The sequence below is a fragment of the Prionailurus bengalensis genome, chromosome D4 (assembly GCF_016509475.1).
Source record: "Prionailurus bengalensis isolate Pbe53 chromosome D4, Fcat_Pben_1.1_paternal_pri, whole genome shotgun sequence".
In the NCBI taxonomy this organism is placed as follows: Eukaryota; Metazoa; Chordata; class Mammalia; order Carnivora; family Felidae; genus Prionailurus; species Prionailurus bengalensis.
The window spans coordinates 56,854,446-56,871,499 of NC_057359.1; the positions used below are offsets into that span (position 1 = coordinate 56,854,446).

Below are 17,054 nucleotides of genomic sequence, written 5' to 3' on the forward strand. Positions count from 1 at the left end.
CTCAAAATTATGAAATAATAAATTTGTGTTGTTTTAAGCCACTAAGTTTGTGGGAATTTGTTACAGCAGCAATAGGAAATTAGTATCATTAAGAAAGAATAAGCTTCCAAACTCACTCAGATGGTTGGCAGAATTATTTCCTGTGGCTAGAAAATTGAAGGCCCTAGATTCTTGCTGGCTATTGTTGGAGGCCATCCTCAGCCACTGTGGCCTCCCTGAAACTGAGAGAGAACTTTTATTTAAAAAAACCTACAGCTAACATAACTTAATGTTGAAAACATGAATGCTTTTCCTGTAAGATTGGATGTCTGAGCTTACCACCCTTATTCAACATCATCCTGAAATCCTAGCCAGTACAATAATAAAAGAAAAAAATTAAAAGCATACAGATTGAAAAGTAATAAATAAAACTGTTTCTGTTCACAGACAACAAGATTGTCTACATGAAAAACCTCAAGGAATCTACAAAAAAATTCCTAGAAGGGCGCCTGGGTGGCTCAGTCAGTTAAGCATCTGACTTCGGCTCAGGTCATGAACTCACAGTTCATGGGTTTGAGCCCCACATCGGGTTCTGTGCTGACAGCTCAGAGCCTGGAGCCTGCTACAGATTCTGTGTGTGTGTCTCTCTCTCTGCCATTCCCCTTCTGGTACTCTGTCTCTCTCTCAAAAATAAATAAAAACATTAAAAAAAAGTCCCTAGAACATATGAGTTTATCAAGGTCAGAGGATACAGAAACAATAAAAACCAATTGTATGTCCCTATGCTAGCAATAAGTAATCAAAAATTAAAATTCTGAAAACTGCACAAGAAATATGAAATATGTAAGTATAACAAATATGTGCAGGATCTATATATTGAAAACACAAAACACCAATAAAAGAAATCAGAGGAAACCTAAATAAATTAAGAGATATACCATGTTAATAGGTTTGTAAGAGTTAATGTTCACAATTTTCCCCAAACTGATCTAAAGATGTAACACAATTACATTTAAAATTCCAACAGTATTTTTTTTGTACAAATCAATAAGCTGACTCTAAAATGTATACAGAAAGGCAAAGGAACTAGAATATCCAAACCCATTTTGAAAAAGAATAAAGTTGGGGACTCACACTACCTGACTTTTAAGACTTACTATAAAGTTATACTAATAAAGATGACAACATGCTAAAGACAAAAGGATGAAGACATAGATCGATAAGGGAGAAGAGAGGGGCACCTGGGTGGCTCAGTCAGTTAAGCATCTGACTTCAGCTCAGGTCATGATCTCACTGTTCCCAATTCCCAAGTTCAAGCCCCATGTTGGGCTCTGTGCTGGCAGCTCAGAGCCTGGAGCCTATTTCAGATTCTGTGTCTCCCTCTCTGTCTCTGCCTCTCCCCTATTCATGCTCTGTATCTCTCTCAAAAATAAATAAACACTTTAAAAAAATTTTTTTAACTTTTTAAATAAATTTTTTTAATGTTTATTTATTTTTGAGAGAGATACAGAGCATGAGCAGGGGAGGAGAAGAGAGAGAGGGAGACTCAGAATCTGAAGCAGGCTCCAGGCTCCAAGCTGTCAGCACAGATCCTGATGCAGGACTTGAAATTCACAGACCGCGAGATCATGACCTGAGGTGAAGTTGGACGCTTAACTGACTGAGCCACTCAGGCACCCCTAAAAATTTTTTTAAAATAAAAAATAAAGCAGAATAGAGAGTCCAGAAATTGACCCACATAAAAATGGCCAATTGAGTTCTGACAAAGTGAAAAGGTAATTCAAAGAAGAAAGCCTTTTCTATACAGGGTGCCAGAACAGTTAGACATCCATATATAAATGAATGAATGTCAAACCATTCCACATACGTTATACAAAAATTAATTCAAAATGGATGACAGACCTAAATGTAATCATAAAACTATAAACTTCTTTTCTTTCTTTCCTGTAAAACACAGGACAAACTCTTTTGTGATCTTGGGTTAGGCAAAAAGTTCTGAGATATGGCACCAAGAGTATACCTATAAAAGATAAAATTGATAAATTGGATTTTATCAAATTAAAAATTCTGCTCTGCAAAAGACACTGTTGAGATAATGAAAGGATGAGCTATCAATTGGGAGACAATTTTTGTAAATCATTAACTAAAAAAGAACTTGTATCCAAAATATATAAAGAACTCTTGAAACTCAAACATAAGAAGACAACCCAATTTTTAAAACAGGCAAAAGACTTAAGCAGACACCTCATCAAAAATGTTAAATGGATGGCAAATAAGCATAGGAAAAAAAACTCAGCATCACTAGTCAATGAGTGATACAAACTTATTATAATGGCCAAAAACAAAACAAAAAACTGACAATACCAAGTACTGGAGAGGATGTAGAACAACTGTAACACTCATACATTGCTGATGGGAATGCAAAAAGATATATCCGTTTTGGAAAACACTTTGTAAGTTCCTTATCAAGTCAAACATACACTTACCATAACACCCAGCAATCATACACCTAGGTATTTACCCAGGTGAAATGAAAACTTACTACAGAAAAACCTGTATGTAAATGTTTATAGTGACTTTATTCGTAGTCACCAAAAACTGGAAATAGCCAAACTGTCCCTCAACTGACTGGAAGCATGAGGAAAAGAAATGGAAAGAGAAGAACCAACATGCAGGAAGAGCAGGGACTGACCAACATAGCCCTGGGGCCCCAGCAGCAACAGTGGGTGAGTCTTCTCTTCAGGATGCCCACTAACTCTAGCAATTTCCAAGCTCTGTGCTGCATGGTTCTTTTGCTTTGTTTTTTGTTTTTGTTTTGTTTAATTGAGAGGAAATTCACATAACACAAATTTAAACATTTTAAGAGAACAATTCAGTGATTTACAGTATATTCACAATCTACAGAATGAAGCACGCCTGGGTGGCTCAGTCAGTTAAGTGACCAACTTCAGCTCAGGGCATGATCTCACAGTTCGTGAGTTGGGGCCCCATGTAGGGTTCTGTGCTGACAGCTCAGAGCCTGGAACCTGCTTTGGATTCTGTGTCTCCCTCTCTCTCTGCCCCTCCCCTGCTCTCTCTCTCTCTCAAAAATAAACATTAAAAATTTTTTAAAAAAACAATCTACAGATTGAGAGAAATATTTACAAATCAAATGTATGATAACAATCTAGTATCCAGAATACATAAAGAGTTCTTAGAACTCATCAACAACAAAAAGCAAACAAAAACTGGGCAAATGACTTAAACAGGCATTTCTCTAAAGACAACATAAGAATAGCCAACAAGCACATGAAAAGATGCTCAGCACTACTTGTCATGAGGGAGATCAAAACCACCATGAGGCACCACTTATATCCACTACAATGTCTATAACAAGAAAAAAAAGATAGAAAAATAATAGGTGTTGTTAAGGGTATAGAAAAAAAGGGAATTCTCATACAGTTCCAGTGGGAATGTAAAATGGTTCAGCCATTGTGGAAAACAGTTTGACAGTTCCTCAAAAAGTTAAACATAGAATTACCATGTGTTGCTTGGTTCTGAGTTTCAAATTCCTAGGATATACTATAACAGCACCAAATTTAAGTTGGGTGTCTACTTCTGGATCAATTGGCAGCAGCAAGGTGATGAGGTGCCTAAGTCTGAAAAGGTGACTGGGATCTTATCTTTGTGTACTACAGGCACTCACAGCAAAGGGGAACTGTGTGCTAGGTAGTTGCCCCCAACAAATGTGTATTGTAAGCAAAAAGGGTGCACTGATTATCTTCCACTGGAGGTCACCCACCAGAATATGAAAAGGACAAAATAGGATTCAGTGGCATTCTGATTACTTCCCACCCCCCATAGTCTCCTCAATATCCCAACAGGGAGTTTTCTAAGAACTAAGAGAAAATACACTCATTCTCGTATTTATATTTTAAAATTTTGTTTGAACAGACAGAAAATCATATGCACTTTCATTCAGTCCTTTATCTAAAAGATAACACTTCTAAGTGTTTACGGTAGACTTCAACATACAACTACCTACCTGCTCAAAAACTTGAATGGGCTCCCTATCACCTACCCTATTAAAACATCTAAGTATTTAGAGTTCTTTATCAAATAGCCTTTCTCTGCCTTTCCAAACTCCTTATTAAACATTTGTTGAATAGACAATGCTTTCTACTCTCCAGACACTAACATGGATATGCTGACCATTATTTGTCAATCTTACTGACAGGAACTTATGGGCATAATGGCATCTAATTTCTTTTTTTTTTTTTTTAACGTTTATTTATTTTTGAGACAGAGAGAGACAGAGCACGAACGGGGGAGGGGCAGAGAGAGAGGGAGGCACAGAATCGGAAGCAGGCTCCAGGCTCTGAGCCATCAGCCCAGAGCCCAACGCAGGGCCCGAACTCGTGGACCGCAAGATCGTGACCTGAGCTGAAGTCGGACACTTAACCAACTGAGCCACCCAGGCGCCCCAATGGCATCTAATTTCTAAACACAGACAATCCCAGAATATTTGTGGCATATGTTCGTCATAATTAAAAGATGAAGTAAAAAACAGCTGAAAACACAATCCCTATCTTGCAAGAGCAGTTCTGTGTTACAGGCCACTCTCTAGCAAACTTTGACTCTGTCTAGTCAGAGTCCTGGCTGCCCCCAGACTTACATTGTTCACTTCCACCCTGCTTTTTCTTTTTTAAAAATATATACTTATTACTGAAGTACTGTTGACATACAATGCTGTATTACCTTCAGGTGTACAATATAGTGATTTGACAGTTGTATACATTATTCAATGCTCACCACAGTAAGTGTAGTCACCATCTGTCACCATATAATGTTATCACAATATTACTGACTATATTCCCCATGCTATAATTTTAATCTCCATGATTTATTTTATTACTGGAAGTGTGTACCTCTTAATCCTCTTCACCTATTTTACCATCTGCCCACCCACCTACCCCTCTGGTAACCACCAGTTTGTTCGCTTCATTTACAAGTCTGTTATTTGTTTGTTTGTTGTTTATTCACTTATTTTGTTTTTTAGATTCCACATATAAGTGAAATCATATGGTATTTGTCTTTCTCTGACTTATTTCACTTAGCATAATATCCTCTAGGTATATCCATGCTGTCTGTCACAAATGACAAGATTACATTCTTTTCTATGGCTGAGTAATACTGTAGTGTGTGCATATATGTGTGCGTGTGTGTGTGTGTATACACACACTACATCTTCTTTATCCATTCATCTACCAATGGGCACTTGGATTGCTTTCATATCTTGGCTATTATAAATAATGCTGCAATAAACATAGGTGTGCATATATCTTTTCAAATTAATGTTTTTGCTTTCTTTGGGTAAATACCTAGTAGTGGAATTACTGAATCATGTGCTATTTCTATTTTTAATTTTTTGAGGAGGCTACATGCTGTTTTCCACAGTGGTTACACCAACACACATTCCCACTAACAATTTATTCAGGGTTCCCTTTTCTCTACATCCTTGCCAACACTTGTTGTTTCTTGTCTTTTGAATACTAGTCATTTTAAACCAATTTGACAATAAATTTCATATTAAAAAAAATTTTTTTTTTTTAAAAATTTTTTTTTTCAACGTTTATTTATTTTTGGGACAGAGAGAGACAGAGCATGAACGGGGGAGGGGCAGAGAGAGAGGGAGACACAGAATCGGAAACAGGCTCCAGGCTCTGAGCCATCAGCCCAGAGCCTGACGCGGGGCTCGAACTCACGGAGCGCGAGATCGTGACCTGGCTGAAGTCGGACGCTTAACCGACTGCGCCACCCAGGCGCCCCTAAAAAAATTTTTTTTAATGAATACTAGTCATTTTAACCAGTCTGAGGTGCTATTTCAAAGAATGAAACTGGACCACTTTCTTGCACCATACACAAAACCAAATGCAAAATGTACTAAAGACCTAAATGTAAGACCTGAAACCATAAAAGTCCTAAAATAAAACATAGGGAGTAATCTCTGGGACATTGGTCTTAGCAACATACTTATGGATAAGTCTTCTCAGGCAAGGGAAACAAAGGCAAAAATAAACTATTGGGACTATACCAAAATAAAAGTTTCTTCACAGAAAGGGATCCATCAACAAAATAAAAAGACAACCTACTGAATAGGAGAAGATATTTGCAAATGATATATCTAAAGGGGTTAATATCCAAAATATATAAAGAACTTATACAATCAACACCAAAGACAAACAAGCAAGTAATCCAACTAAAAATGGCTAGAGTGCTGTGCCTGGCTGGCTCAGTCAGTAGAGCATGCAACTCTTGATCTCAGGTCATGAGTTCAAGCCCTATGTTGGGTGTGGAGCCCACTTAAAAATGGGCAGAGGACCTGAACGGACATTTTTCCAAGGAAGACATACAGATGGCTGACATATGAAGTATTCATATGAAAAGATGTTTTAAAATCACTAATTGTCAGGGAAATGCAAACCACTTGCTGCTTCTTTTGCTATTCCATTGACCTTGAAATTTATCTTGTGCATCATAATTCTATTCTGTCCCCCTCACTAGAGGAGATAAGGCAAACCATCTTCAAAAAGTTTGCACTGACTGGGGGTGCCTGGGTGGCTCAGTAGGTTAAGTGGTGGACTCTTGGTTTCAGTTCAGATCATGATCTCATGGTTAGTGAGTTCAAGGCCCTCATTGGGCTGTGCACTGGAAGTACAGAGCCTGCTTAGAACTCTCTCTCTCTCTCTTTCCCTCTCTCTCTCTCTGATCCTCCCCTGATTGTGCTCTCATTCTCTCTCAAAATAAACTTAAAAAATAAAAAGTTTGCACTGACTAACCTCTCCATACTCAAAACAATCCTTATAGTAAAAAGCTCTTTTCTGAAAATGAGAACCCTGCATGTAATTTTTAAAAAATAAAGGAATTTAGGAGCACCTGCGTAGCTCAGTGGCTTGAGCTTCTGACTGGCTGAGGTCATGATCTCACAGTTCAAGCTGTCAGTTCTGCGCTGACAGCTCAGAGCCTGGAGCCTGTTTCAGATTCTGTGTCTCCCTCCCTCTCTCTCTCTCTGCCCCTCCCCAGCTTGTGCTCTCTCAAACATAAATAAACATTTAAAAGAAGAAATAAAGGAATTTGATAAATTTTTATCCTGTTTGTAATACTTAAATATCAACAATAAATTAAATGACAATTGTGTGGGGTACCTGGGTGGCTCAGTTGGGTGGTTAAGTGACCGACTCTTGATACCGGCTCAGGTCATGATCTCAGTTTGTGAGACTGAGTCCCGCGTTGGGCTCTGCACTAACAACATGGAGCCTGCTTAGGATTCTCTCTCTCCCTCGCTCTCTGCCCCTCCCCCACTCGCATGCTCTTTCTCTCTTTCAAAATAGATAAAAACTTTTAAAAATAAATGACAATCATGTGTTTTCCCTAACCCAAGCTCCTCCCTTCATGAAGTAATCGGTCTCCCTCTTCCTTGGAACTCCCATTGCATTTCATTCCTCCACTGAGCACAACTCATTCTGTTTTATATTATGGTTTTCTGTCAATGCTTGCTTCCTCTGTGAGATTACAACTTCTTGAAGGAACGTACTGTGTCTTAATCTTATTTGCACCCCTTCCGGTTCTCAGCTCAATGCCCGACATACTGTAGGAGCACAAAATACATTTTTTTGAATGAAGGTATTAACCACCAGACATTTCTCTGGTGATATTATTACAGCCTCTTCTTCCATATAAGCCTGTCAAACAGCCTGGAAATAAAAGTTACTGAAAACAGTTCAGACAACCATATATGTGAAACTGTTAGTATGATGTAATTCTAAAGAAGGTTTGGGGCTTCCAGACTATATGGAAAGCTGTTTGTTCTTTTGTGTTACTTTCACAAGCAAAAAAGAATACTGGTTCCCCAGAAATAAGTACTAATTTTAGAATTCCATACATTAATGATTAGTATCCTTTCCCTTCTCATTGGCAGTACAGTAAAATAGTTAGAAACTTGGGGGTCTGAAGTCAGAATTTAGAGACTTCAGTCTCATCTCCACTATATATTAGCTATGTGACCTTAGGCAAATTGTTTAATTTCTCTGTGCCTTATTCTCATCACCAGCAAAATGCAGAAACAACGTACAGTCCCTCAAAGGAATGGAATAAAAATTAATGACTTAATATAAAGTTTTTAGAATAGCATTTGGCACTTTGTTTAAAAGTGACAGCAATATATTGTACTGTATCGACCTTATATTCCCTTTTGGTAAGTGCCATGATCTTAAGGACAAAACGAGTCCCCCCCCCCTTTTTTTAAATCCCCTATAGCACCTAGTACAGTGTAGGACAAATACTAGATGCTCAGAAAATGTGAATTGTATTTGAGATAGTATTTGAATGCACAAGAAAATGAAGGTATGTTAAAAATGTAAATGATGTTGGGATGAGCACTGGGTGTTGTATGGAAGCCAATTTGACAATAAAGTATATTTTTAAAAATGTAAATGAAATTACAGAGGGTTTTTGGCATATCATTTGCATAACTTCAATTATTTCTTTATAATTTGTTGCTAAGTGCTTTATGACTTGATCTTTTTCTTGCCCTCTTCAGAGTATACAGTTTGTTTGGTGTAATGCGTGTTATAGCTCTCAGGACTTCTGGCCTCCTGACAAGCTGGCTATTCTGATAGTCTGAGGGATGAGGCTTCTGCAGCAAAAAGTGGGTTACATTACAGTACTGCCTGCTGCTGGAGATGGAAGACCAATAACCTCTGAAAGCAGCACGCAGGAAGAGTGGGGGCAGCAGGGCGCTTTGTGAAGCCTCATTCAGACACTCTGGGGCAGTGGGGTACTGCGAAGGTGAGTGCCCTAACGCGCGGGTCGTCCCCCCGGAGGCCTGACTGGGCAGCTGGGCTTGGCGAGAGAGGAGAGGGCCCCCGGCCGGCCGAGGCCGCTTGGATGAGTCATTCTCACCTCCCCAGGCAGGTGCGGGCTGCAGGACGCTTCGCCTCGGCGGGCGGGCAGGAGCCACGAGCCGCCGCGGAGCCCCCTTCCGAGACGCCTCCTCGGGCCGGCACTGACCTTGCCGTCGGCTGCCCGGCTGCCGAAGACCCGGCGCCGCAGAGCGGGGAGCTGGTCGGGGGCGCCCACTGGCACCCGGACCCACAGGTCGTCGGAGCCGGGCGCCGCCTTCCTGCGGTCCCTCAGCGCCTCATTCCTGCGCGAGGTCGCCAAGCTAAGCTGCGAGGGCCGTGCCTCGAGGCGCGGGAGGGCGGAGCGCGACGCGCGCCCACCGGCCCGCGGAGGTCTTCTGGCGCGGGCGCACGCGCCGCAGCCGCACGGGGCGGGAGACAGGGAGGGTGGGTGTGCTTGGGGAGCGCGCGCCGCCGCCGCCGCCGCCGCCGCCTCAGCCTGCTGCTCCGCCTGCGCCGCCTGCTCCCGGCGCTCGGCCCCAGCACGCCGGCTCCCGAGTGGCCATGGGCGGCGCGGGGTCCGCGGTGTAGAGTCCGCCGGCCCCGGACCCGCGTCCCGCACCCTGACGGTCCCGGTAAGCGGGGGCGGGGGCGGCGGGGACACGGCAGGCACCCTACGGGACGGGTCTGCGGGCCGCGGACAACCCTCCGGGGACTCTGAGGTGTTGTGCGGGAGCCGCCCCTAAGGGAGTCCCTGTGTAAGTAGATAACCCCCCGAGTGTCCCTGCCTCTGCCCCTTGGGAAAGTTCCGGAGGCGTGCAGGGAGCCGCCCCCATGGAGGACCCCTGTGTGAACGGAGACTCCCAGGGCTGTCTCTGCATTTGCTGCCATGGGGAGGCACAGCGTGGAGGCACTGTCTACCCACAGAGACCTTCTGTGTAACTACCGGAGGGCAAGGGTGGTCTCTGGTGGTGTCTCAGTGGAAGACCGTTTGAGAACACAGGGGAGCCTCAGGAGCCTGCGCGGTGGGGATGGACCCCACAGAGGACCGCTGTATAAAGGAATACCTTAGACTGTGCCCTGGAACTGCCTGGAATGAACCTCTGACTGGAAGGAGAGGACCCTGCTGCGGGATCTAGGCCAGGAGTAACTTCCCATATGCCCAAAGGACTTTAGCCTTGACCTTTTTAGGGCTCAGTGTGCCCTAAATTGTGCCCCTCCAAGGTGATCGAGAGGCTGGGGCCCTGTGGGGCTGCTGCCTTTGTCCATTCCTTCCCCGACCCCATTAGAAAATGTATTTTCCGTGGTAGCCCAGGTTGTCTCGAAGCTGGATATTTGTGGAGGCAGGAACTTCTATTAGAGCAAAGGACATAAGGGAAGGGAGGACAAGTGAGCCCTCTGAAGCTAAGATAGGAGACTTGGGGCCCTGGGCTTGACTATCCATAAGCAAGCAGTAAGATAGGTGGAATAATTGATGCTGGCAGGTCCTGGAAGAGAAAGTCCTTTGAAGGAAGGAAGAAAAGATATGTAGGATTATTGAGCACCCATATACCAAGTACAATGCCAGAGGTGTTTAACATCTCATATAATCCTTACAACAGCATTATGCAATTATCCCCTTTTCAACGTTAGGCCTTTAGACTCAGAGAGGTTTAGCAATTTGCCCAAGGTCACAAAGCTTGGAATCCTGAGATCGGTTTTCAAAATTTATTTGGGAAAAAGTGTCAAGGAGAGGCTGAAGCAAGAATGTATATTTGTTAAGTTGCATTAAGATACCAGGCATAGTATATGGTATATGCAATAGTAAAAAAAAAAAAAAATGCAATAGTATATGCAATATATATGCAATAGGACATGGTCAGTAAATGTGATGCCTAAATAAGTGAATGAGGAGTGTTTAATTGGGGATGAGACTGCTGCAGGAACTGATTTCCCCAGATTTCAGGGTGTGGCTTCCTTCACTGGCAACCCCACTGTAAGGAGGCCTCTGGTTGTCTCTGGACTTAATTGAGGCTGGGAAGAAGCCTCTGGGTGTGGTCTTTGATAGGATTTGGCTGGGGAACAAGAGGAATGCTTCAGAGGATGGTGTTCTAAGACTACCCTCCCAGCTTGCAGAATCCTTGGGGGAGAGGTGGGAGAGACAGGGTCACTTTTAGGAAACATGATTCATAGTGGCTTTGTGGCCCTCTGACTACATGCACCAACAGACTTTGGTCCACAGATAACATGCAGGACACTTTTTTCCCCAAAGTGCTTCTGCATGATGATGAGGAGGGCAGAAAAGGTGCAGAGCCAAGGAAGGTTTATTGGGAGTCCATTTTCTGGGGGGACAAAGGGTCTGCACCTAACACAGTGATGCATCCTCATCTCACCCCTTTGGCTGTGTTAGTGCTTTCATTCCACCTGAATCCTAAGGGTGCAAATTTGGGACCAAGGATAGAGTCTGGTTTCTTGTCCAAAAATGGGGTGGTGAGGGAAGTAAGCAATGTATTCATCAGAGAACCATTCTGAAAGAGTTTTCCTGTTCCCCTATTATCCTTCTTCCACATAGCCAAACCTAGTGACATCCTCCCTTAATAGAAGTGGCTGTCTTTGGCTCCTGGGGTTACTTAGGAAAGATCAGGCTTGTGAGAAAACAAAACAAGCTGATTTGCCAATTGTTAGCTTTTCTTTTTAAACTCAGTGGTTGCCTGATGCATGGGTGTGGCACCTCAGGCACAGCTCCCTCAATGGAGTAAATTCTGACAAAGGTTTACATTGGTTCATCACTTCTCCATTACAAAGTGTTTAAAATCCCCCTTTCAGTTTACACCCCTCTCATCAGTTTAACACACCAAAATAAATAGGGTTGTGTGTGTGTGTGTGTGTGTGTGTGTGTTTAATATTTATTTATTTTGGGGAGAGTGCAAGCTGGGGAGGGGCAGAGAGAGGGGGACAGAGGATCCAAAGCCAGCTCAGAGCTGACAGCAGTGAGCCCGATGTGGGGCTTGAACTCATAAACTGTGAGATCAGGACCTGAGGTGAAGTCAGACACTCAACTGACTGACCCACCCAGATGCCCCTTTTTTTTTTTAAAGAAAATCAGAAGGAGGGGTGCCTGGGTGGCTCATTCAGTTAAGCATCTGACTCTTGATTTCGGCCCAGGTCATGATCTCATTGTTCATGAGTTCAAGGCCCTCATTGGGCTCTGCACTGATGGTGCTTGGGATTCTATTTCCTCTCTCTGCCCTCCCCGCTTTCTCTTTCAAAATAAATAAACTTAAAAAAAAGAAGAAGAAGAAGAAGAGGAAGGAGCAAGCCTGCAAATCTGGAAATATGACCTTTGCTCCAATTCAGAATATGTCATTGGGGTTTTTTTCCTTACATTCTTCTTGGTATCACACCCTCTCATGTCCCTGGAAAAATTGCTAGGTGGCTTCAGGTGCTCCCCAAATATTGCACTTTGAATATCATCTCCCTGATGTCCAGCATTGGGTAAACAAAGATTACAAAAATCGTAAGAGTACTAACTCTCCGCTAAACACAACATAAGTAAAATCATTCCAGAATGGATGTGAAGGATGTCACCTGGTGGCCTTAATCTACTCATTTAAAAAAAAAAAAAAAAAAAAAAAAAAAAAAAAAAGCTCTCCAAAGGGAAATAAAATGGGAGAGAACTTCACGTGCATGTACTGATATACCTGGGTTTTACTTATGGACTTTAATCTTCCACATCTTCTCTGATCACATTCTTAGCCTTTAATCTTCCACATCTTCTCTGATCATGTTCTTAGTTTTCTTCTTCCTACATTTGCCATATTTTTGACAGTGCTTCCTTTTCCTCAAACATGAATGGGACTTTCCTCAGCCCATTTCCCATACTCCATTTTTTCCAGTACACCTGTTCCTAAGTGGATCATATTTATGCAAATAATTTCATTTGTCTTTAGTTACAGAATCTTTATCTTCTAGTCCCACCTGCTTTTCTCCAACAATGCTCTTGGTTTCTGTTGTCTTCATTTCCCAGATTGATTTATTCATTCCTGATGGGAATATCATTATCCATTCCACCCTGAGTCTTAATGACCAAGTTCTGACAGGAATTGCTTACCAGCTTTGGACCAAGAAACCAAGACCGTCAGTTTATCGATGGAGACATGATTACTTTTTCCATTATAACATCCCTCTCCAATTCCCTCAGAGATTCATATATATTTACTAAGTGCAACCTACTTGCCAGGCACTATGCTAGATATGTATGATAGTTGCTTGCCCTTGAGGAGTTACATAGAATCAGTCTGCATGTCTCTAATCATTTACTATAGAGTAAGAAAAGTAAGGGGAAATTATAGCTTTACAGAGTACCTATAGGTTATGTGCCTCCTCTGGCAGCTACACTGTTAACCCCCCTGACATTACCCTCCCCAAATTACTTTTGCCCATACGCTTTGAGTGAACTTCCCACACTCTTAGCTTCTTATGATAATGACAATACCTTATATTTGGATAACTTGTTACAGTTAGAGCCCTTTTACATACATGATTCTATTTGTTTTTGAGGAATGATTCATCTTCCTGGGGTCTTCTTACTAAAGCAACAGTGTGTGGGGTGCCTGGCTCACTTTCTCTTTTTCCTGTTTGTTTTTTTTTCCTTTTTGGAGTCTCCTAATCAAATTTATGGGTCTCCCAGAGGGAAAGCGCCAGTGATTCACTACAGTCACCACCTACCAGCTCTTAGGCTATGGAGAAGAGTTTCCTGATGGGTCCAAAAGCCAAGCAACATGCTCACTGGTCAGTTCTGTAACTTATCAGGGCTATCCTACCACCTGACCTCAGAAAATTAAATTATCTGGGTTTTTTGCCTCTTGAAATCCAAATACATATTCCCTTCTAAACAAATATTTTAAGCATACTGTCTCAAACAAGTTTTGTGGGGCTGATTCATATGTGAAGGCAGTTTTGCTTGCCTATTTCTATCCAGCAACCAGCTGGCTTCATACCTCCTGAGCTATGATGGAGTCCCCATATAGCAATCCATGCCTTGGCATGTGCTTTTACCTCTTCCTGGAATTCTTTTTTTTTTTTTTTCCTTAGCCACTCGGGTAACTCCCACTCATATTTCAAAATTTAGCTCAAGCAACACCTTTTTTTAAAATCCTACACTCATGCCCCCTACACACACATATACACTGCATTCTCACAGGCTGAGTGAGATTCCATTTGTTCATTCTACCAACAGTTATTAAGTGCCTGATTTGTGCCTGATACATACTAGGCTGCACTCAGCAAATATTTGTAGAATCGATAAACAAGTAAATATAATTAAGGTGTAATAAGTTTATTAAATGGGGTTGAATCTGTGCTTCAGGGGCCTACAGCAGAGAACAGGAGTGCCTCTCCATCTTGCTGAAAAGCTCTGCTTGCTAAGTGCAGTCACACCAGCCAGTCACTAATGATGTGCTATTTCTTAACTGTTGCTCTGCTTCTGTGGGAAGCCAGCACTGTAGCTTTTCATGAAGACTCATCCCAAGCCCCCAGAGGCTAAGGATCATGCCATAATTGTGTTCTCATGTATATTAGAGCTTTGATGGCTTTTAGTAAATATTAAAAACAGGACCTCCTTCATGTATCACTCTCTTGAGCAGAGTTCAGGAAGACAGTTTTTATTCACTCTTTAGCCCTTCTGCTGTTCGGAAACCCCAAAGGAGCCCTGTGCAGTTGAGGCTGACTATGTCTCTCTGGACTGACTGAAGCCAGTGCTGCTGTGCTGGATAAATAGAATGAAAGAAGAGAGGGAGGTACCAGGTAGACCCTTTCAGAGTCCGCAGATATGAAAACTAAAAGTAATCTGTAAATTACCACTAGTCAACAGGAATGGTTGATTATGAACAGGCTCCCAGAGCACTGTCATGAGACACTGCATTCCTAAAGCAAAACTCTTTGATGGCTTTTGTTTAAAGTCTTGAGATTGATGTTGATGTCCACAGTGAGCTTAGAGTCTGTGCTATGCATTTTGCATTTTTTAGACTCTGGTTCTGCTGATTTTCCATACCCTTGTGGCTAATTACCTTCTACGTTAAGTATGTGACTTTCCCTGAGGCTCTCAATCTTTTAGGCACATGCTTCCTGGAACCAACTGTCAACCACCTTGAAATTTTTCACTCTCATGTGCAGATGCTGCACATGCTAAATTTCTCCAGCCCAGATATATTCCAGTGGGGAAGATATAGATTTTCAAGCTTCCTACTTGTGCCCTTACGGCAACAGCCCTGTGGGCCAGGCCATAGTGCCACAGGACACACCATAAATGCAGGAGACCATTGATCTTGATAATATTCTCTCTTTTCTTACTGTGGTTATACAAACTGGCTAAATTCCAGAATTCTATAGCTCTCCCCTGTGGTCAGAGAAATTACCCATAACTACTATATGGTTACTTGTTCTCATCCCTGCTAGCCCTGAACCACCACCATTCAGGGTCCACCTCTGGAGAAGCAGAGTAGATATGATGAGATGAGCGGATGAGTCTGTAGTTTTTAGAACTGAGTTCTGAAGATTTAGTTGTCTCTCTGGACAATGTTGAGGAAGAGAAAGGGTACTGACACCATGATCTCAAATAAACTTCTTATGTTGTTCAGTCATCTCTGCAACATTTATTTAACAAAGATTTATAGAACCCATGCTCTGTGGAAGACCATGGGAACCATATAATTTTTTTTCTCTTTTGATGTCACTGGAAACCTGAAATTCCTTTTTCCACCTGTTCAACCCACTTTCTGGTTATTTTCCTTTGTCCCTCCACTCAGAGGTTTTCTTTGCCTTGTTGCAACCTAGGAAAGCCCTCGTAACCTCTAAGCAATCACTTTTAGATGCTTTTGAGCCTTTTTCAAACAGTTGCCAGCCCTATATCAAGAATCAGATGAAAGAAATAAAAAGCATCCAGATTGGTAAAGAAGTAAAACTTTCACTATTTGCACATGACATGATATTATATATAGAAAACCCTGAAGAATCCACCAAAAAACTACAATAACTGATAAATGAATTCAGTACAGTCACAGGATACAAAATTAATTTTAAAAAAAGAATCAGGGGCCCCTGGGTGGCTCAGTGGGTTAAGCAGCCGACTTCAGCTCAGGTCATGATCTCATGGTCTGTGAGTTCGAGCCCTGCATCGGGGCTTTGTGCTGACAGCTCAGATCCTGGAGCCTGCTTCCAATTCTGTGTCTCCCTCTCTCTCTGCCCCTCCCCTGCGTGCGTGCTCTCTCTCTTTCCCTCTCTCAAAAATAATAAACATTAAAAAATTTTTCATAAAAATAAAAAAAGAATCCGATGAAAGCAAGTACCGTAAATGTACCTTACATTTAGCATGCCAAATGAGGAGACTCCTGCCTATTAGGAGGGCTATTTCCCAGTCTTCTCATAGGTACAAATCTTTATAGAGAGCTTGGGAAGAGGTTCCCTAGCTGCCTTCCCCTTCCTTACTTCTCCACCAGCTCCTTCTATGAAGCAACCCTTCCTCCTCTTACTCCCACTACTTTGCCCTTATAAATATTATCACTGTGTTCTAAGCATGTGCTCTGCAGTGAATGGGTGTGTCTTGTACACACACCAAGCTCCTCACATATGTCTTACTGCCTGACAAATACATCTAGACCAACTTCTCTTACCCAAAGAAGGATTTTGGTTTTGTCATCTGTTTTCATTTCCTCCAGATCATATAGCCAAACAGCTCTATTCTACCTTCTTGTCCCTGTTATTCACCACCCCCCTGCTCCTGCCCTCTGAGGTTATTTTCCAAGCCTTCCTTAGATACCACAAATTCTCTGGCAGTAACATCATTCTTGAGACAATGTCTTTTTATTTTTCTTTCATCTTTGTTAAGGAGGTGGAAAACCCAATTCCACCCATCAGCCAAAGAAGTAATCATTAGTTACCATTTGCGGAATCTTTACAACTTGATTTCCTTTTAACTCACTCTTCTTCCTACGACTTCTTACAGCACAGGAAGGGCCAGGTTTTTCTCAGCAGGCATTTGTTTTTACCCATCACTAATCACTACCACTTGTTTCTCTAGAAATTAGAGCTGATTTTGTTAATTTCTCAAACACCCAGGTGCACATCATGGATATTTCAACACACTTGCTTTTAATCAAGGTGTCTTTTGTATACAGGTTTGGTCCTCTCTGTTAAGCATTAAGGGTTTAAACCTCACTC

The 17,054-nt window shown here is 42.1% G+C and overlaps 1 protein-coding gene across 2 annotated transcripts in view; it reads left to right on the plus strand.

The window, feature by feature from the left end:
• PHF24 (PHD finger protein 24) overlaps positions 1-17,054 on the plus strand; it is a 210,916-nt gene that overhangs the window by 177,173 nt on the left and 16,689 nt on the right. The window contains exon 1 of one of the 2 annotated variants that reach the window (XM_043565151.1): positions 9,372-9,493. The exons of the other annotated variant lie outside the window; for it this stretch is intronic. The gene's annotated coding sequence lies outside the window, so the exon portion shown is untranslated. Of the gene's footprint in view, positions 1-9,371; positions 9,494-17,054 lie in introns of those variants that run through there. 2 annotated transcript variants of the gene reach the window in all.